Here is a 23,107-nt window from a genome sequence, read left to right on the forward strand (position 1 = left end):
CATAGGAATTAGGAGCAGAAGTAGGAATGTCAGCCCTTCGAGCCTGCTCCGCCATTCAATCAGATCTTGGCTCCTCTCTTCCTGGTCTCAAATCCACCTCCCTACCTGATTGCCATATCCCCTTAATTCATATATTTTCAATCTGAAATATATCTCCTTCTTGTAACCATTTAATGATTCAGACTCCACCGCACTATGGGACAGCGAGTCCCATAAATTCACCACCCTCTGCGAGAAGTAGTTCCCCCTCATCTCTGTTTAAAATCTACCACCTCTCAACCTATATCTATAAACCTAATAAGAATGTTATCATTTATCATGACAGGGACTGAATACAAAAGTAGGCAGGTTTTCTTCCATTATAGAGGCCATTGGTGAGACGACATCTGGAATACAGTGTAAAAAATAGGTCTCTTTATTTAAGCAAGGGCATAAATGTTTTAGAAGCAGTTCATTGAAGGTTTATGAGACTAATATGTAGAATGTGTAAGTTGTCGTTTGAGGAAAGGTTAGACAGGCTATGATTGTTTCCGCTGGAGTTTAGAAGAGCAAGGGGCAACTTGATTGAAACATGTAAAATCCTGAGGCATCTTGACAGGGTGGATGTGAAGACGATGTTTCCTCTTGTGGGAGAATCTAGAACTAGGGGTCACTGTTTAAAAACAGGAGGTCACCTATTTAAGATAAAGGGCACGATTTTCCCAAAAGGGAACAATGTCCCCGAGTGAGCACGTTTTGCTGCGTGTTTCCCAGCACTTGGAGTGCCGAGAAACACATGGCTATTCAACGGGAGATTCGTTGAGTAAGGGGCCTGAATGGGGAACATGCAGCCGAGACTGCACATAGCCCCATTTTGTGCAGTGAGGAGCTTCGCTCGCTGGAACTCCCCATTGTAACGAGAGATCGGGATGTCATTTTTAAATGATGTCCTGATCTCCGATGCCCCCGAAAAAATACCCAACCTCCTCCTGAGCCCGAACGCAATATGGGAGAGCCCCCCAGCCCCAACATCCATGCTGGGCAGCCTCGGCCTGATCATGTGCAAAAACTGCCAGCTTGGCAGTGCCCAGGCCAGTGCCACCTTGGCAACACCAGACTGGCACACATTTGGCACTGCCAGGGTGCCAGGCTGGCAGTGCCAGGCTGTCCAGGTGGCACCAGCAGTACCAGGGCACAATTCTGCCCAAAGGGCAAGGGGCTGGGGGACTCCAATCTCCTGGGAGACCCCCACGAGTGCCATTCTGCCTCGTCTCAATTTGTGGGGACCAGTGCTGTACAGAAGTCACTCGAGGTCTCTGAGGCACATAGGTTGAATTCCAAAGCCTCAGGTACCTCAGAAATCTGCACCTTAGAGTGAGGCATCATGCCCAAAGAATTTGCAGAATCCCTACAGTGGAAGAGAAGGGCATTCAGCTCGTCGATTCTACTTTGACCCTCTGAAAGAGCACCCTACCTAGGCCGATGCTCTGTCCTATCACCATAACCCCACCTGACCTTTACATATTTGGTCACTGGGGGGAAATTTAGCTTGGCCAAGCCACCTATCCTGCATATCTTTGGATTGTTGGAGGAAACTGGAGCACCTGAATTCTTTCTTCCATGATTGGACTAGGACTGTAATGAGGTCTGAAGCTGAGTGACCCAAGCAGAACACAACCTGAGCACCAGTGAGCAGATTATGTGTGTATAAGTTTGGCTTAATAGTACTGTTGATGACACCATAGAATCATAGAATTCCTACAGTGCAGAAGGAGGCCATTTACCCCATCGAGTCTTCTCTGACCCTCCGAATAGGCCCAACCCCTGCGCTATCCCCATAACTCCACCTACTCTGCACTTCTTTGGACTATGGGAGGAAACTGGAGCACCCGGAAGAACCCACGCAGACACTGGGAGAAATTGCAAACTACACAGAGTCACTCAAGGCCAGAATTGAACCCAGGTCTCTGGCACTTTGAGACAGCAGTGCTGACCCTTCCATCAATTTGCTGATGATCAAGAGTGTGGACTGCTACGGGCAGCACAGTTGCGCAGTGGTTAGCACTGCTGCCTCACAGCGCCAAGGTCCCGGGTTCAATCCCGGTTCTGGGTCACTGTCTGTGTGGAGTTTGCACATTTTCCCCGTGTTTGTGTGGGTTTCGCCCCCACTACCCAAAAGATGTGCAGAGTTGGTAGATTGGCCACGCTAAATTGCCCCTTAATTTTTAAAAAATGAATTGGATATGCTAAATTTATTTAAAAAAGGAAAAAAAAAGAGTGCGGACTGTTAGATTGGTAATTGGTTTGCCCTTGTCCTGATTGTTGTGAATAGAACATACCGGGGCAATTTTCCACAAAATAATATAAAAACAGAACGTGCTGGAAAAACCTCAGCAGGCCTGGCAGCAGCTGTGGAGAGATAAACAGAATGAACTTTCAAGTCGAAAATGATTCTCCTTCGATGAAGAAGACTCTGCCCAAACATAAAAGGTTCTACCATTTTCCTGACTACTGATGTCAGGCTAACTGGCTTACAGTTTCCTGTTTTCTCTCTCCCACCTCTCTCAATAATGATAGCCTTTTTTACCTTCCAATCCACATGAACTATTCTAGAATCTAGAGATTTCTGGAAGATTGAAACAATTGCATCCATGTGGGGTGTTGATTTTCGGTCCGTGTTCGCAGTCAGATAAAATGACGACACGGGCGCAAAATCCGGAGAGACTGTGGTTCTCGATTTTCCTCGCTCCTCGCACCTCGCCGGTGACGTACAAAGGGAAAGAACCTCATTGTAAAAAATTGGAATAAATTTCAATATTATTAACAGACCTCCTGGCCACTGAAAATTCATACATTGGTGAGGTTTACACCAGGTTGGCAAAATGAGATTCAGTCGAGAGGTCCCTCCGGGAGCACAAAGATAAGTATAGTCCCCGGGGACGAGGGACATATCCAGTCAGCCCCCTGGCACAGCCCTCTGGCACAGGTTGATATTGCTGGATTGGCATGGCCATGTTGGTGCTGCCAGAATGACACTGCCAGGTTGTCACACTGCCAACCTGGAATTGTCAGCCCAGCAGTGCCAGCCTCCCGAGGGGAGGGGGAGGGGGATGCCAGGGGCAGGTCTTCATGGAAGCTCCATGTGGATGTTCCAGTCCTGTTTGGTGGGGGAACTTGTAGGCATGGCAGAACGGCCACAGAGGGGGAGGAGAACATTCGCCGGCTATGCATTTGTGGTAGTGGTGGGGGAGCCCACGGTGATTTTCCATGGGGGGGATGCCCGACCCTTTGGCGGGGGGGGGGGGGCGGGGTGCTGCTGGAGTGCGTTCAATTTCAGTTCTGATCCCTGTGGAGCCTAGTGCCGGCTCTACGAGCTGCTGCCCCACCAGAGTGATACGGTAAACCACGCCCACTTTTTTTTATTTAACAAGGTTCAATACCTGGAGAGAAAATTGGTCTGTCCAGCTGGAGAATCGCATGCCGGTTTTCAGTCTGAACCTGACAGTTTGATAAAATATGGTAATATTTGACCCATTACTTCTGTAGTTACCTCTTTTGGAAAACTAGGACTCAGGCCATCAGGTCCAGGGGCTTTCTCAACTATTCATACCATTAATTTCTGAGTACTATTTCTTTGTTAATAATACCATATGTAAATTCCTAATTTTCACTCAAGAAGTTTCCGATTATGCTAACAAATAAAACAAGAAGCAATAAATATATACTTAATTCTGACACAGAAAAGCACATGCGTTGTTTTACAGGCGATCTGTGGATATTTTAGAACACTCGGAGTGGGCCTCAGAATTTTAAAATGACTGAGAGCCTCTGCTCTGTACCATGTCCTCTTCCACTGCTGTTTCTTGTGCATCACTGTGACATTCCACTATTGTCTGTTCCTGATAATGTATCTGCAAACTGTGAACACAGCATCCATTAGGCCGATACTCGTTTGCCATCTTCACTCTATCATCTTGTTGGAATCAAATCGGTATGTGCTTTATTTAAGATATGTTGCACAATCATTCGCAACATAGCTATAGTTAAAATTATACTTCAGAATTTTGCAGCCCATTTACTTTGAACAACAGTAATGATTTGCTTCAGCTCTCGTTTGTTTGGAGCATCTCTTTAATATGCACATTTACAGCTTCTGCTTTCATCAGCTGCTGACAATAGAATTCTATATTTCCAATGTCAGTATTTTATCACTTTAAGTACTCGTAGGAAAAAACAATATTAAGAACAATGCTTCTTTATCATCAAAATCACTAGGGAACCAAAAAAGCCACAATGCACATGGTTTAGGCCCTTGCAGGATTTGGATTGGTGCTAACCATATCTCATTCAAGCAGGTAATAGATGTAACCACTGTGCATTTCCACCATTACCCAGTTACATTCTTGAAATATTGCATTTCATCAGTGGAACATTATTATGTTATACATTTGTATTCGGTTGCAGTAACATTTGCTGTGCCGAAATGATATATATATACCGTTAATAAATATAAAACATAAATATAAAGGTCTGCCGCTATAATTTAACCTGATGCACAATGAGTTTAAGTATTTATAAGTAAATTATCTTGTTGGTGAAAATATTTTTCGGTAAAGTGTATGTTTTGTAGTGATCATTTACAAATTGAAACAAAGATAACTTAGTGAAAAAAATATAATATACCTTTTATATTTATGGTTTAGATTCATGTTCTTCGCATTGAAATCACAGATGTTGATAAGACAGTATGGCACCAAAAGTCAACTTTGTTGCCCAAAATTAGTGGCGCAATGTGAAGGTATCTCAATTTTGAGGAACATGATTTAAAGTGTGCTTTCTTCCCCTGACTCTACTCTGCACCAACGGCATTCCCCGGAAAATGCTGTGCAGCACATTTCTGTGACAGCTGAGCTTTGAAGGCCCTGAAAGAGATGCACAGTAGGGTCGAGGGGGGACAATTTGTGAACAAAGTAGCAATCTGACTATCATTGCTGTTGCTCGGATGATCCAGGTCATATGTATCTTTCGCTTTCAAGAGCTCTTGAGCCTGGTAGATTCTGTGGTCACTCATATATTTTCTGCTTCCATCCATGATCAAGATTACCATGAAACAACATGGGTTCCTTTAGGATTCCCCAGTTTGCAATGTTGATGGAAGAAAATAATGAGGATTAAGAAAAGCAGTCAATAATACCTTTTATAGCCACCTTTAGGAAATGGTTTGTTTGTAATATAAACATAGAATTGCTACGGTGCAAAGATATGCCAGTTAGGTGGATTGGTCAAGAAATGTAAGTGTATTCCAAGAACTAAGTGCATTCCGATCATTCAAGTGTGTGATTTCACTGCACTTAACTCCCTTTGATGTGGTCAATGTTTACAAACATTGGGGCTTCACCACTGGCTCCTGAAGCGTGAAAGGATATCACTAGATCAAAGCTGAAGGTGGTTTTTGCAAGTTGTCAATCGCAGACTACTACTGGAAAGCTATGAATGGCCTGCAGTTAATGGCTCTGTGGGAACTAGATGCAGGCACAGCTGCTTTCCTTCCAGGAATGAATACATGGAACTGCAAGGTAAGTATTACAGCGATAATGCTTCCCAGTGCCCCTGACAGGACTGCTCTCTAGCTTCCAGAAAGGAGTCCCTTTTCTGAGGAGGGAAGTCTTTGCAGTGGGGGCATTTGTGGGGGGGTCTGTGGAAGGGGTTCCTTTAGGAAGGGGGTCCCCTTATTACAGGAGTTCCTAGGGGTGTCCCCTCTTACAGGGGTCCTGTTGGGGATCCCACTATTACAGGGGTCCCTGGGGATATTGGTTGTGTCACCCCCTTACTTGATGGTGGAGGGGCACTCATGTAATCTGGGGTGGGGAGCTGCAATACTTTGGGGAGTGGTCAGGGCTAATTTGCAGTGGTGGGGGGCCGGGGCTGTTTTGCAGTGTTGGGGGACGGTGGTCGGCAGCGGGACCTCGCTATCAGGCCACCCATTCAAGATGGTGGTCCAGTAGTGGGGTTCCCTGGGAATCCCTCGTATTGCATGGGGTGGAACACTGAATTGCATTCCGCTTTACGACCACAAGGGGATGGTAAAACTGGTGGGAGAACATAGGGCTGGATTCTCCATTTGGGAGACGAAGTGTTGACCCCAGCTGTGCATGTGTGGACTTTCACGACCGGAAAATCGTCACAGAACCCTTACCAATTCTGGTACCAGTGAGGGGCTAGCACCGGCACAGAGTGAAACGTGAAAAAAAAAAAGAAACGTCTGTGGACTGCGGCAAAAACGGCCAGTGAATGGCCGGGTGCAAGGCCGCGCATGCACATTGCTGACGACCTGCACCGGTTACGCTGTACAACATGGTGCCAGCCGTGCATGAACCCAACCCGCCAACCACGACCCCATACACTACCCCCTGGCCACTCGGCACCAGTCCCCCCAGCCGTAGCAGAAGCCCCCCTGGCCTGAGGCACAGATCCCAGCCGAGCGTGGCGGCGCTGGACACAATCTGCAGCCGGCACGCTGGGTTCCCACACGCTCGGGATCACACGCAGCCCGTGCCGTCAGGAACCCGGCCCATCGTGGGTGGAGCATCGCAGGTGGGCTGGCCGATGACGCACCAACGCAGTTGAAACGGCGCGTGGCGTGCATCACGATTACGCCATTTTAGAGGAGGCGGCGCATGGCAGAACATGGCGGACCGGAATTAAACCAGCCCCAATTCCGGAGTCAGAATCCATTCTCCGCCCGATCGCTGATCACAGTTTCGGCGTCGGTCTATGGAGAATCCCAGCCATAGTCTCCCAAACGGAGAATCTAACACAGCTATCCTAAATTATTTGTGGCATTTGTTCTTGGCCAACTACCATCATGATGTTCAACAGTCAACTCAAAAAAATAAAGCCAGAACAGGAATGAAAACATTAGTTGTCCACTATTGGCTGCGTAAATACATGGAAAATGCAGGGCGGGATTCTCCGAGCCTCCGCGCCAAAATCACATTCAACGCAGGGGCGGAGAATGGGGCATCAGACCCACGGAGAATCGCCGCTAGTCGCGCATGCGCAGTCGATGCGGCGCCGGTCGGGGGCCATTAAAAGCGACGATTCTCCGCCTACAACTGGCCGAGGTCCCGCTGGCGTCGTTCACTCATGGTTCCCCCGGCGGGTGCTCGGAGTGGCGGCTGCGGACCCGATCTTACGATTTACGGGGCCAGCCCGCTGTGTGGGTCTGCCATGTTGCGCGGGGCTGCAGCCCCAGAAGTGCAGGGCCCCGTATCGGCAGCCGGAGCTGCGAGGAGCGCTCCAGGGCCCTGCAAGCCCCTTTCAAAATGGAGAATCGCTCTGGACTTTCTCCAAGAAAGTCCAGAGTGATTCGCACCCGTTTTCTCGCAGGCATGGGGACATAGCCCCATTATTGGAGAATCCTGCCTGCCATATTCTCAGATTAATTGGTCTTGAAACCATCTCTTAATTGTCGTTTCCAACAGAGAACCATCATTTTAAATGCATGTCAATATATGCCAGCTAATGACATAACTGCCTAAACAAGACTATTTACTAAAAGTTGAAAAAAAATTAAAGATCAGAAGCAAAAATCAAAAATGTTGACAGCACTCAGCAGGTTAGACAGCAGCTATTGATAGAACAAAGGAATTCACATTTCAGGTGTGGATCCTACATCAAGACACTTCCATTTTGATGCTTGGTATGATTCAAGAATCTTGCAAACTGTGCTTTTCAATTTGTGTTTCTGATGAGCTATGACCAACTGTTCCCAAAAATGTGTCTTTTATTTCCAATACATCAATTTTCAATGAATGCCTCCAGCATTGTACTGGTGAATTGAAAGGTAGGCCGATTTAAGTAAATTCCCCAGGTTATACCTCCCAAGTATTGTTACCTGGAGTGATTTACAGGGAGTTATACTTCAGTTTATTTTATTGCCTAACTGTTATGGTCATTTATCAAACTGCTGTACAAAGATGGGCAGGTTAGGTGGATTGGCCATGCTCAATTGCCTTTAGTGTCCAAAAAGGTTAAGTGGGGTTACTGGGTTACAGAGATAGGGTGAAGGTGTGGGCTTGGGTAGGATGCTCTTTCCAAGATAGGCCGAATGGCCTCCTTCAGCACTGTAAATTCTATGATTCTATACTCACCAGTATGACATTTAAAATTCCCAGTTATTTGAATAGCTCCTAAAACAACAGAAGCCATTTGTTTTTAAAGTATGTTCTAGAAATATGAGTGAATAATTATTGTCTAATTTTCGTTCTATTATTTTAAATGCACAGAAACAAATAATCTTAATGAAGGAATGCAAATTATAATACAGATAAAGGTGAATGCAGATAATGAGGCCCATCATGGCCTCACTAACAAGTTTGGATTTCCCTCCCACTTCCCATGTCAAGATTGCGGATGGCAATCTCTTCCCAGCCTACCACATGCAAACAAGAGCAGTGGCACAGGTCCCTGGCCCATATCCTTCATTCCGTCTGTTACTGCCACTTCATGTGGTAGATGGAGGTGACCGGGGTTTCGCAAATATAGGCTCAGAGATCAAGAAATGTGTCATGATATTCAAGTGAACATCACAGCACATACACACATACATAATGATGGACAGATCAACGGACCAATTAGCACACAGAACACGACAGCCAATCACAGACAAGAGCATACACAGTACAAAACAAGGAACACAACACTTCCTGGGCAGTCCAGCAGGAGACGGCTCAGGGCAAGGACCTCCATGCCAGACACTCAGACAGTCACCATGTGCTGAGTACCAGAGTTTGTTATATAAATAGTTAAAAGAAATAAAACTGGGTTGTACCAATCGCAACCGTGTTGGTTCGTCTGTGTCTCAGAGTACCCAACACTTCAAAATGGAAGAGAGTTTAACAGAGGCCTTTTCATCATCTAGACCCCACACAGCGGGCTCAGCTTGTGCCATTTATCCTTAGGGCTCTTCTGCTTTAAAATGTCTAGTCACTGCTTCTAGTTCCAAAATGGCAGTCCAACAGGTTTGTGGGAAGAGGTTTGTGGGCTTCCTCTTGTCAGCAGTCATCTTGTTATGACCTGCTCAAGCATCTTCAACAATCTCTGAAGACTTTGGGTTGGGCAAGGTTGGAGCAGTGAACAGAAGACCAATTTTTCTGTAATTCTGCCTCAGGAGGAGTAAACTATCCATGAATATTTTAATTCATCCTTGTGGTGTAGCCGTTGCAAGTAAGGCAAACATTTTGTCACGAGTCCTAGTTGCCATTACAAAGGTAACTGTGTGTCTTGAACCGCTGTTGTTCATGGAATTAATTTGCTTCCATAATTCTGTTAAATAGGGAGTTCCAGGGATTGATCTAGCGGCAATGAAAGATCAGTAGACACCTGTGTAACCCAGGATAGTGTGGAGCTTGGAGGGGAGCTTTTGGATGACGATGTTCCCATGCCACTGCTTGTCCTATAATAGATAGTGGTGGTTGCAGATTTAGGAAGTGCCATTGAAAAGGCCTAGTTGAGTTACTAAAATGAACCCTATAGATACTCCACACTGTAGGCACAGTATTCTGGTGGTGGAGATGGTATATATTCAGATTAGTGGATAAAATGGTGATTAAGTGGATAGTTTTGTCCTGTATGGTGTCAAGATTCGTCAGTGTTGTTGCAGTTGAACCCAGCGCAGCAAATAGAGAATATTCCATCAGAGCCCATTTGTAAGGTGGAGCTGAACGATTTACCAGAAAATACCCAGTCTCTGACCTGTTCTGGTTATTGTGGCAGTTAGGTCGTTGGTCCAATTAAGTTCTTCCACCCTAATCCGCCCCTCTCCCCAGGATGTTAATGATGTGGGAATGGGAGAAGGAAGGAGTAAACAATCTTTGTGATGTCAATGCAGCTTATTATCAAAGGGAGGTGGTTGGGTCATTGGCTGAATGAGTCTGTTGAAAATATTACTTGCCACTTATCAGCCCAAGCCTGGAAGCTGTTCATGTCTTGCTATACATGGGTATGGACAGCTTTATTATCTGAGGAATTGTGAAGGAAGCTAAACATTATGTAATCATCAAACAGTCCCACTTTTGCATGCTGGAGGGAAGATCATTGATGAAACTGCTGAGGAACTCTTGCAGAGATGTCCTGCAGTGGGATCAATTGGCATCCAACAACCACAACCACCTTTCCTTGTGCCATGTATGACTTCAGCTGCTGAGATGTTCTTCCCAGCTTTCCAATGAGTTCAGTTGGAGAGCATTACGGATTTTGATAATATTCAATTCTGCTGCTGTTCATGGCTCAAAAAGCTTCAAGGACCTCCAGTTTTGTCATGGGATAATGTCCTCTGTCTGAAGATAGCATGCGGTTTTCAGGGAGCTTGTGCTAAATTACTCTAACAAGTGATGGAAAGACTCATCTGTGAAAGGTAGATTAGCGAGGATGAAGTCAAGTAAGTTATTTCCTCGTTTAGGTTCTCTTACCACTTGCTGCAAGATCAGATGCTTTCGCAAAGCAAAAATATCACATCCAGTAGCAAATTCCAACGGTGGTCTTACGTCTCATGAGACGATAGCTTGTGCCTCGGTGGTTAACTCTATGTTAAGTATTCCCAGGTGTGACTCAGGAGCTCTGACATAACAATCACCACCACATTTGCTGCAGAGTAAGATAGTGGGGTGAGAAAGAGTAAGATTCATTGGTCTCTGTTTCTTCTGGGCCCTCTTCTCAACCAGCTGAGCTTTCCACTTTCACTCACCTCTCCCAATGCCCCTCCAAACAGTCAGCCTCCAGAGGTCATGACCATCAGCAACTCACTCCCAGTTGTCAGTGTTAATGTCCACCATTTTCATATCTAGCTTGTAGATTTTCATACCACTATGTAGAAGTGCACTGAGGATCCAGACTTGTTCGACTCAGAGTTTGATGTTCTCAATCAGGCTTCTGTTGTTCCACACTCTCTTAACCAGTTTGGACACAACACCTGCAGATTTTGTGATGTGTGTGTTGATTTCAGTATCAAGTGACAGCTTTCTGGTGATTGTTGAACCTAGATATGTGAAGCTATGAACAACCTCCAGCATCACATTGTCAATGCTGATAAGTGACGGCAAGACAATGTCTTGGAACGTGACATTTGTATTCCTGGTGCTGATGGTCAAACAAAATGTTTTCAAGCATTAGAGTGTCTGGGCGGGATTCTCCATTTCTGAGACTAAGTGATGACGCTGACGCAGAATCCGTGGACTTTTACGACAGAAAAACCGGCACCACGTGGAACACAATCGATTCCAATGAAAAACGGTGTGGGATTTGCCGAGTTAATGATCGACACTTGGGAGGCTGACACGCTGCAGCCGCACAGACACAATACACTACCCACACACAGTTATCCCAGCCAAAAAGATGGCACTGTTTGTGCTGGAGCTGATGGGTCGGCTGGGGCCAGGGGGCTCCCAGGGGGGGTGTCCTGGGAGGACACCTATACAACCCGTGGCACTAGGTTCAAAGTGGGCTGTTAGCGGTGTACGCAGCCGCATGGCTGCCTTGTCGGCTGCAGCAATTGTGTTCCATGCCCGTCCACCCCGACCCCACAGCCCACCTCCTGGCTACACCCCACTGCTCCCCGGCCCTGGCAGAAGCCCTCCGGCCAGCGGCACAACTGTCAGCAAACTATGGAGATGTTGGACACTTTCCATACCCTCTCTCGCTCAGCAGCCCCCATGCCGGTTTCATGATTTTTAAAAATACAAGCGAACCGCGCCATCTCTCTATGATGCCTCAACCTCCAGTGTTCATGTTCACGCATTGCCCTCATGGCAGTCAGCGATGCACTCCCCTGCCTTTGTTTTCAACAGAGTTGTTTTCTTTGCTGATGAACTCATTAATCATTTGCTACATGCCCTTCTCATTTCCTGTGTTGAAGGGCATCTGGATATTCTGGCAAAGGTCGAACCAATAGTTATTGGTGCACTGCCTAGCTTTTGGACTTTAGTTTGAGTGGACCTTAGTGCATTCACAGTTTTCTCTCCTTGATTTCTCTTTTAATTAAGACCGCTTGGCAACAGGTTCTGTCACAGTGGTGTTAGCCTCCCAAATACGCTTCCCCTATTTTGAGTGAGGTTTTGTTGATGGTGTCTCAAATTGTGTTCCATTTTACTTCTGTACTCTGTGGGAATTCCAGAGAATATCTGTTCAAATGAATCGAAAAGCTGTAGTCTAGCAGGGAGATTGCATTGTCCCCATGATCTCTGTGGGGATGCGACTTCTGCGGGGCATTATCTGAATGACCCCCTGTAGGCTGGACCCTGCGGTTGCTGTGATGGCTGTTACCAGGCCAGGTGCAGCCCCAGGATCTGGTGTAGATGGCAGTGGAGGACACTTTGTGAGTACACTGTGATTCCCTTGGGATTGGAAAGTGGTTTTGGTGAGCTCATGGGGAATGGATCCAGGGCTATGAGTGCTTAGCACAAGGTGGGCCTGTTCCCAACTGTCTGGATTGGGGATGAGCTAACAACATGTTTTATTTTTATTGTATCCTTAAAATAACCTTTGGCAACATCTGTAATTGTCGCTCATGGATAGTGTACCTGTGACTTGTTCTCAAGTTTAAAGATACACAAGACTTGGGCCAGTGATGGGGAAGGTGATGGAATTGCACCAAAAAGGAACGTTGTCAGAAGTTCATAGGAAAAATGCAGATCTCAAGCTCTACATCACATGAAGTCTTGAGTTGATAGTGCAGAATGGAGTTCTATTGAGGGGAATCCATGTGATTGTTTCTCCGTGCTTACATATTGGAGTCCTTGACCAACTGAATGATGGACAGTCCGGTGGGGTGAGTGTGAAGGAACTGGCATGCAGTTACATTTGATGCCAGTGGAATAAGAAGCCACTGACTGGAACCCTTCATATATCCAGGATATTATTCCTGTGTTACACTTTTGACATAGTTGGCAGGATTGCACAACACAGGCAGCAAACTCTAGCAAGTTTATTTTATGGCCGACAAGACCCAGGGCAGCTTCTGCACAATGGACATCACAGGTGACGTCATAATGGCTAAAAACCTTGCGCTATTCTCAGTGTCTTTAATCATGTCTGGAGATATGGGGAAGCACTTGGCAGAAATGAAATCAATGGTTGAGGAACTGAAACAGGGTATGTCAAAGAACGAGGGCAAAGCAGCTTCAGCTTTAGTGGAGGCAAAACATTTGAAAAATGAAGTTGAGCATCTAATAAGAGACAATGTAGAAATATGAGGGAGAGGTCTAAAAGAGCCTGCAACTCATCTTTGAAATCCTGTCAAGATTGGTAGGTGATGGTAGTAGTCTGCTGTAGTTGCAGCAGAAATTCTGAAGATATAAGCATTCTGAAGACAAGGGAATATTTCAGTATCCCTGGAGCTTTTTGATGAATCCTCTCCCTGGATCCCTCCTTCAAGCCAATAAGGGATAGAGTCGAAAAACCATTAATCTGAAGCAGTGAGGGATGACAATGTCCAGATGGAGCTAGGAAGACAATTCAGTGGCAAATTACAAATGTCCTTCTTTGGTGGTCATTATCACATTATCAGAGAGGTGAGTGTTGGCACTGATGGAAACATAAACATCATGCTGAGCAGACAACAGAACAGACTGCTACCCAGTAAGTGCAGATCCAATCTTTGCTGTCATACCTCCAAATCAAGCCTCAAGGCTGATCATGCCCAAGAGATACTTCAAAAAGGTGCTGGAATTGCAACAGTGTCAAGCACATTAAACGAGATTGCCTTCAGCAACTTGATACCCCAGAGGCAGCAGGAAGTGAAATCCCAGGACACAACTGCATTCTCCCTGCTAGTTCACCAGATGCTAAACTAATCAAAGTTTCCACAGAAAGCCAGACAGGGGGATCTGGGGGTACAAGATTATTTTAGCAAGATTCTCAGTCTGATGAAAAACAAAAGGCATGTGTTCATTGATTGGTGGGGGATAAGCGTTGTGTTTAATTCGTACAGGAGCGGAAGAGTTGGGTGACTGTGGAGTTTTCACATTCTCCCTGTGTCTACTTGAGTTTTCTCCGGGTTCTCCTATTTCCTCCCACAGTGCATGGATGTGCAGGTTAGATGGATTGGCCATGCAAAACTGCCCATTAGTGTCAGCACGGTAGCATTGTGGATAGCACAATTGCTTCACAGCTCCAGGGTCCCAGGTTCGATTCCGGCTTGGGTCACTGACTGTGCGGAGTCTGCACGTCCTCCCCGTGTCTGCATGGGTTTCCTCCGGGTGCTCCGGTTTCCTCCCACAATCCAAAGATGTGCAGGTTAGGTGAATTGGCCAATGATAAATTGCCCTTAATGTCCAAATTGCCCTTGGTGTTGGGTGAAGGTGTTGAGTTTGGGTAGGGTGCTCTTTCCAAGAGCCGGTGCAGACTCAAAGGGCCGAATGGCCTCCTTCTGCACTGTAAATTCAATGATAATCTATGATTAATCTAGGACAAAGGTTCGGCACAACATCGTGGGCCGAAGGGCCTGTTCTGTGCTGTATTTTCTATGTTCTATGTTCTATGTCCCATGGTTAGTGGGGTTAGAGGGTTATGGGGATAGGGTGGCCTACGTCGGGTGCTCTTTCAGTGGGTTGGTGCAGACTTGATGAGTCGATGGCTCATTTTCCACTGCAGGGGTTCTACTCTATGATTCTATGAGTCAAATATTACCCACTAATGCTTTAGGGAACACCTATTGAAGAGTGTAAGCTGGTAGATGTCTCCTCACTCATCTGAATCTCTGCTTCGCAATGATCAGACATCCCTTATCATGGTTATGTTGAATTTTCCATATTGTGTCCTCAATTACAACATCTTAAACGTTGGATTTTCGGCAGTTTGTGACCCAATAGACCCTCCAGTAGAAGTAGTCAAGTTAAGAATAATCATAGTATTAGGGTATTGGATAGTATTTGTATTAAGGTTCTAACAATAGTATCCTCTTCCAGACCAACACACCCAGCATTGAGGTGCTAATCACTTCAGACCAGCTCTACTGGGTGGGACATGTCATTTCCGTGCTTGACTCCAGGTTCAGTAAGATGTCACCCAAAAGTTTAATGCACAAGATAAGGTCTCATAGTGTTGGGGGTAATATATTAGTCCAGATAGTGTTATGGATCAGAGAATAGATCACTGCTGTTAAAGCATCATGTGATGTGCAGTGACATCAGCAGAGTGTTTGCACCAGCTTTGCAGAGTTTTCCATCACAGATAGTATGAGCGACATCTTTAGATTGAAGCAGGAAAATGCTGGAAGAAGAAATTCATTGATTAAACATTGGAAATGGCTTTGGGAGCAAAGGAAGATTCTTGGGGCTGGACTCTCATACACATGCGGGCGTAAAACTGCTGCCGATGCAGAAATTTTATAAAAATTCCAACTGCAACTGCGAGTAAGAAGACTGGCAGTCAGGGAAAACCTGCTTAAAATGAATAGGTCTGGGCTGCAGGCATCTCACACATAGCAAAGCAAAACAGTGGTACAGGGATTTTGAAGTCTGCTGACTCTGCCCGGGTCACCACTCAGTGAAAAAGCCAAACTACAGTCAGGCAAAATAGAAAAACGTTTGACTTGCTTGTGAGGAAGGGGGTCGTTTCTGCAAAAAATTGGAAGGGAGGAAGTTGGTTGAAGATGGAGCCCAGGAGCCAGGATGCGAAATGGAGTGAAAAAAAGATGTCATGGATGTATTTGATAAAGATTGTAAGACTTGGAATTCATATGAGGAAATTATATCTCATAGCACATCAGACACCGGAGGACCTAAAGGTGAAAACTTTTCTCAGCTCAGGAGAGAGTAAACTTTTATGCTGCTATAAAACCTAATTCACCCAGAAAAACCTGGAGATGAGTTCTATATTGAACTAATGAAAATCTTACAGGGGCATTTGCTCCTAGACTGTTATTAATTGCAGAAAGGTTTTGGTTCCACCTCTGCAGTCAGGAAGAAGGTGAAAGCATTTTACAATTCATAGCAACTTTAGGAAGGTTAGCAAACTATTGTGAATTTGGTGCAACACTTGATGATACTCTTTGTGATAGACTGGTTTGTGGACTTTGCAGTGAGCTATTCAGAGGAAGCTGCTGACTGGAAGTGATTTAACACTAAACACTGCTGTGGACGTTGCCACATCTATGGAGCTAGCAACAAAAAAAATCTTCACAGATAGGGGCTGGAACAAAGATCCACAAAATGGATACCACATGGAACTAGGCTTCAAGTTTGTAACCATGTCACCGATGTACAAAGGTTCGAAACTCGGGGGGGGGGGGAATTTCTGGAGTAAAGCAAATTCATGCAAGGACTGTGGCAAGAAGGGCCATATTGCCAAAACATATTGGGCTCAGAAAACGATACCTACACTAAGAAGGTGCAAGAAAACCCCCCACAGCTAAACAGATTAATCATGTCCATCAATTAGTAGACTAAACTCAAGATCACTCACAGGACAACAAAACCATGCTACTGTAGGAGCTGAAGCTAGATGCGCGGCAATCAATAACGCTTATCGGCATCTACAAAACTCAAAGGACACAAGATTAAAATAGAGGTGAAAATGGGCACAGCAGTATCATTAATACCTGTGATAATTTATCAGCAAAAGCTGAAGCAACGGCCTTTAACACAATCAAATCTGATCTTAAGGAGGTACACAGAAGAGGTTGGGCCATTAAAAGGGTGCATTATGATGAAAGTTGAAGAAAATGGACAAATGGCAAAATTGCCTCTTCATGTTGTCCGTGGAAAGTTTCATGCTCCATTTGGCAGAGTATGGCATTTGCAAATATCAGGCTCAACTGGAAAACAGTCAATTAATTAGTGGATTCAAAGAGCAACTTACAGCAACTTCTGATAAAGTGTGAGAAGTTCTTCAAAAATCTGCTAGGTTTTATGACTAAAGTTGAGGTACACCTGAAGATCAAGCCAGACAGCATATCCAAATGTCTCAAAGCAAGAACTGTACCATATGCCATCAGGTAAGAAGTTGATAAAGAACTAGAAAGACTAGTATGAATAGAAGTCATTGAACCTGTTGCTACAAATGATTGGGCAACACGTGTTCCTGTATTGAAACGTGATGGCTCAGTGCGAATTTGTGGAGATTTAAAAACAACTATTAACCCAGTATTGTGTGCAAACCATTATCCAGTGCCGCTGATTGAAGATTCACTGGATGTTCTGGGAGACAGAAATTGAGTAAAATTGATCTTTCACAGGCATATCTGCAGATGATTGTGGCTGTTGAATCACAGCCGCTACTCACCATCGTGACGCACAAAGGTCTGTTTAATTACAGAAGGCGTCTTTTCAGAATAACATCTTATCCTGCTCTTTTTCCACGATCAATGGATCAAATTCTAAGGCGGCTGAATGGCGTGCAATGTTATTTAGATAATATATTCATCACTGGTTTGAGTGAACAGGAAATCTTTAGATTTCAACGTAACGAGTACCTATTATAGGGGCACAATTGTGAGCATTGCTGTCTCACAGCGCCAGGGACTCAAGTTCGATTCCTGCATTGGGTGACTGTGTGGAGTTTACATTTCCTCCCTGTGTCTGCGTGGGTTTCCTTCGGGTGCACTGGTTTCCTCCAACAGCTCAAAGATGTTCACGTTAGGCGGATTGGTCATGCTAAATTGCCCCTTGGTGTCCAAAGATGTGCAGGTTTACGATGGTTATCGGGTTACAGAGATAGGGTGGGGGAGTGGGCATAGGTAAGGTGCACTTTCAGGTGGTCGGTGCAGACTTGATGGGCCGAATGGTCTCCTTCTGCACTCAAGTGATTCAAGGGAAATATACAAGATTCTGACATGACTTGACAAAGTGAACACTGAGACATTGTTGCTCCTTCCCTGGGAATCGAGAACATGGGGGCACAATCTCAGATAAGGAGCCAATCATTTTGTTCTGAGATGAGGAATTATTTATTCACTTGAATCTTGGAATCTTGGAAATGTCTACAGCAGAGGGTTTGGATGCCCCATCAATGAATATAGCATACAAAGTTAGGTGCGAGGGTGAGCTGTGAGAAGGATGCAGAGATGCTTCAGAGGGATTTGGACAGGCTGAGTGAGTGTGCCCATGCATGGCAGATGCAGTATAATGTGGATAAATGTGAAGTTATCCGCTTCGGTGGCAAATATAGGGAGGCAGATTATTATTTCAATGGGTGTAAATTGAGAGAGGGGGATACTCAGTGAGACCTTAGTGTCCTCGTGCATCAGTCACTGAAAGTAAGCCCAGGTACAGCAGGCAGGAAAGAAGACAAATGGTATTTGACCTTCATAGCGAGAGGACTTGAGTATAGGAATAGAAATGTTTCACTGCAACTGTATAGGGCATTGGTGAGGCCACACCTGGAGTATTGTGTGCAGTTTTGCTGTCCTTATCTGAAGAAGGATGTTCTTGCTATGGAGAGTGCAGCAAAGGTTTACCAGGCTGATTCCTGGGATGGCGAATCTGTCAGGAAAGACTAAGTCAGTTAGGATTATAATCATTGGTGTTAGAAGAGTGAGAGGGGAACTCATAGAAACTTATAAAATTCAAACAGAATTAGACAGGATAGATTCAGAAAGAATGTTCCCGATGGAGGGGTGTCCGGAACTAGGGGTCATAGTTTGAGGATAAAGGGTAAACCTTTTTGGACTGAGGTGAGGAGAAATGTCTTCACCCAGAGAGAGGTGAATCTGTGGAAATCACAGAAAGTAGTTGAGGCTAAAATGTTTTGTAATTTCAAGAATGAATTAAAAAAGCTCTTGGAACTAAAGGGATCAAGGGATACGGAGGGGAAGGCGGATCAGGATATAGAACTTGATGATTAGCCATGATCAAAATGAACAGCAGAGCAGACTTGAAGGGCTGAATGGCCTCCTCTTGCTTTTATTTTTATGAATATAGTTAAAGCTGAGATAAATAGATGTTTTGGTCAGTAAGGGAATTAAAGATATGGGGAGCAGGCAGAAAAATAGAGCTGAGGCAGAAGATCAGCCATGATTGTATTGAAGAGTGCATCAGGCTCCAGGGGCTGAATGGTCTATATCTGCTCCTATTTTTCTATGTGCTTATATCAGCTCAAGCAGATGGAGGAACTTCACAGAGATACCTAGGATGCCGTAATACCTGCAAATCGTGTCCAAAAAAATTGCCTGTCCAAATGAATGCAAAAAGAAAGTTCCAGCCTGTTTCAGATAGATGCGTCCTTCACACGTTTACTCCAGGCCCAGAAATAGAGGTGATGTGTAAAGCGGGTGGAAACTGGGCATTGGAGATTTCAGCCTGCTGTTCACATCTACCTGATTTACACCCCAAAATCAGATAGATCCGATCAGCACATCCAAGCTGCCATACAGCATTTTTCTTGTGAAAACATTTGAACTGGATATCAAAACTGATACCACTTCATAGCGCTGAAGAACTGTTCTTATTTACTCACCTTCATACAGAACAATATAGGCCCTAAACAAATGTTGATTGACATAATTAGGCATTTCTAGTATTTCTGCCAAGCAAGCAGAGGGAGCAGTTCGGCATTACTTGAAAATTAATACAATAAATAACCTTTATTGTTGCATGGAATAGAGTTTATAGTACATTTCATTGCAAATGGCGAAATAAAAATAACTGATTTCTTCAGTGCAATATTATTGTGACATAAATAATATTTTGCCACAGACATGGTTTGGTCACTGTGCAGCTATGCTTCATGTCTCCACACTTGTAATGATATAGATGCACATAATTGTTCAAAACTAATACTTTACAATTGCAAGAAAAATAAGTGAAAACATGGCAGCAATGAGTTACAAATATGTCTGATGTGTTGGGTGTTCTGGATCAGAAACAGGTCACCAACACTGGAAGTGGTGCAACTCTATTTTATTATAAAGTTAACTATATTAACATACTTGAACTGTGGGTAAATGCAATACCAGCTTTAACTGTTGACCCTTGCCTAGTCCTAACCAGGTGATGCACTCAGCACATGGTGAATGTCTGTGTTGTAGTCTGTGAGCTCTGTGCTCCGAGCTGGCTGATACTAGAAAAAACGGGAACTCTCCCGTCCCCTGTCTTTATAGTGCGTGTGCTCTCACTGGTGATTGGCTGTGGTGTTGTGTATTCTGATTGGTCCCACTGCATGTCCATCAGTGTGTGTGTGTGTGTCTGCACCATGATATACTGGTGTATATTATGACATCCCCCCTTTTATATAAAGAATATGTGCCTGCATGACAATAAATATTGTGTAGTGAATGTACCTGACTATGTGTGTGCGTGTTATTTACATGACCATGTACATGAGGCTAATCTATTTACACGGGAAGGTGCCTGGTGCCGAGAAATAGGGTGTCACACCAACAACAAAATGACCATTATGTACAAACTACTGGAGCGATGAAACAGGATAACAGACCAGATCACAGAGTCCAACATCGTAAAACTCATAAGTCAAGTCTCTGAGGTGGGCGACAAATTCTGGTTGACTGTCAGGGTGGCACACCACTCGTCGTCTGGATCAATGCTGTGCACCGACAGTGGCTGGTGGCTTTGATTCGGGGACAACCTGTTCTTTGTTATAACAGCGACTGGAAAAGGCTCCCTCGGGTCTTCAGTGTCACTGGTCTGCGGGAAGTCGGAATCGGACTCGGTTTTGGGGTAGATAACTGCTTGTTGCAGGGTTCTTCAGAGGTTTATTTCATTTCCTGGTTCAATTTGAGGCATTGTGCTGTCATTCCAGGTGCAGGAAGGTTGTTTTACAGCTTTAAAAGATTTTTTCTTTGATTTGGGACGTTTCCCCTTTAAATGGGCGTGGTCCGGGGCCTCTGACGTCATGACGCGTGTGACATAGCACGTAGGAGGCGTTTGCACATGCGCAGATCGCAGTTCCTTTACCGATGGCCATTTTCGTGATTGCGCATGCGCGGCGTCGCGCAACTGCGCAATTGCAGTCCCTTTAGAAAGATGGCCGCCGACAAAAATCGTTCTGTGTCCCGGGATTTCGGCCTTGAGGTGAGTACTGGTGCTTCTGTTACCTTTCCTTGCTGGTTGGAGTGTGTTTTCCTCACAGTGTTTGCCGAATTTGTCCAGGACTGCCTGGAAGTCGCTCCTGTTTTGCCCCTTGGAGAATTTGAATTTTTTAAAGATTTCTTCTGCTCTGGCACCTGTGATGGTGAGGAGAAGCTCTGTCTTTTCAGGATCGGCCAGGTCTTCTAGCTCGGCTGCCAGCAGGACGATTTCAAACGTTTGCCGGAATGCCCGCCAGTTTTCACGGAGATCGCCGTGGCACTGGAGCTGCTGCGGAACCCGGATCTTGAACATCTTGCCTGGGTATCGTTGTTGGTTGTCACTGTACACTGAGGTGCCAGCGATGCGGAGCGGCGGGTTGATGTTCTCCATACTTCAGGATGCCGTAATGCTGATTAGTTTCAGGTGGGTCTCAGAAGTGCTAGTATGCAACCAATCCTAGTACCATGATATGTTGGGTGTTCGGGATCAGAAACAGGTCACCAACACTGGAAGTGGTGCAACTCTATTTTATTGTAAGGTTAACTATATTAACATACTTGAACTGTGGGTAAATGCAATACCAGCTTTAACTGTTGACCCTTGCCTAGTCCTAACCAGGTGATGCACTCAGCACATGGTGAATGTCTGTGTTGTAGGCTGTGAGCTCTGTGCTCCGAGCTGGCTGATACTAGAAAAAGCGGGAACTCTCCCGTCCCCTGTCTTTATAGTGCGTGTGCTCTCACTGGTGATTGGCTGAGGTGTTGTGTATGCTGATTGGTCCCACTGCATGTCCATCAGTGTGTGTGTGCATGATATACTGGTGTATATTATGACAATGTCTAATGTTTTAGTGCGCTTTAACTCACTCATTGATTCATGGCTTGTGAGTCACCAAGTGAGCATTTGCTTGTGGAGACACTGATCATTTTTAACTGTTGAACTGCTGCGAAGAGCATTTCACAGGAATAGGGGCAAAGAACCGGAAATTGGTTCCATTGGCATTGGTGCTATAGAAGCCCTGAGGCAAGAAGATGGTGCGTCCCCTGCTTCCAGCCACCACTGGGAAAGAGTTTCCCACAGGTGTGCTGTGTATACACCAGACATTGCATTCGTTACTGATTATTGTTAATTGTTGGGTGCAAATTTGAAAGAAAATGTGAAAAGGAGGAGAATAAAAATATTTTTTAAAAAAATAAATGGCAGCATTGGTGCTATCATGACATCAAATGACCATTCCAGATGATTTGACATTAGTTGGATTAGCAACTTTGCCTGCATATGCCCAAGGAACAACTGTGCTGATTACTCCCTGCGAATCAGATAGATGTTCAGCCGCATGAACTCCCACCTCCATCCCAATGGCAGCACTACTTAAAGGGCCAGGTCCAACTTGGAGATGAGATGCTTTTGATATACTTTTATTTAAGCTGAATGTGTGGAAGTACTGCACTGCATTTTTAGAGATCCTTTGGAGAGCTGGTGCTTAAAATCAAGGAGGTCACAGGAGTTTGTGACCAAGGTATGGGGCAATTTTATCAGCAGAGCAGAAGGCTGCAAAGTGGAAAAGCTCTGCGAAGAGGGAGAAGGATTCTCCACAGAAGGCCATATCCATGAGAGGATTTTCAGGAACACTTCTCCCATCTTCACCTCCATCTGGAACAGTGCCTGAACTGACTCAGGTTCAGCAAGGAGGCAGTGACACCCTCAAATCAGGGTGCTGGTGTGCTGCCAGTGCCATACAGGTCACAATGAATCTGACCTCTATTGCATTTGGGTCCTTTCTGAAGGGACCGGGAGGCATGTCAAACACATCCCAGAACTTCACTCATCAGAGCATCCAGGTCACAGAAGCCATCTATCCCAGATCAGAACAGCACATTAACTTCGCTCTCAACAGAGTAAAAGGGCATGTGTTTGTTTAAATTCTATCATGGGATGTGGGCATCAATGGCAAGGTCAGCTTATTTTTCCTATCCCTGATTGCCCTTGAGAAGGTGATGCTGACCCACCTTCTTTAACTGCTGCAGTTTGGTGCTACTGGCTAGGGAATTCTAAGGTTTTGATCCTGCAAAAAGGAATGGTGATATAATTCCAAATCAGGATTG

General features: G+C 45.1%; 1 long non-coding RNA gene across 1 annotated transcript in view; it reads right to left on the bottom strand.

The window, feature by feature from the left end:
* Positions 1-23,107, bottom strand: part of LOC140428759 (uncharacterized) — a 42,939-nt gene that overhangs the window by 10,876 nt on the left and 8,956 nt on the right. The window lies entirely within an intron of this gene.

The sequence above is a fragment of the Scyliorhinus torazame genome, chromosome 8, assembly GCF_047496885.1.
Source record: "Scyliorhinus torazame isolate Kashiwa2021f chromosome 8, sScyTor2.1, whole genome shotgun sequence".
Classification (NCBI taxonomy): Eukaryota; Metazoa; Chordata; class Chondrichthyes; order Carcharhiniformes; family Scyliorhinidae; genus Scyliorhinus; species Scyliorhinus torazame.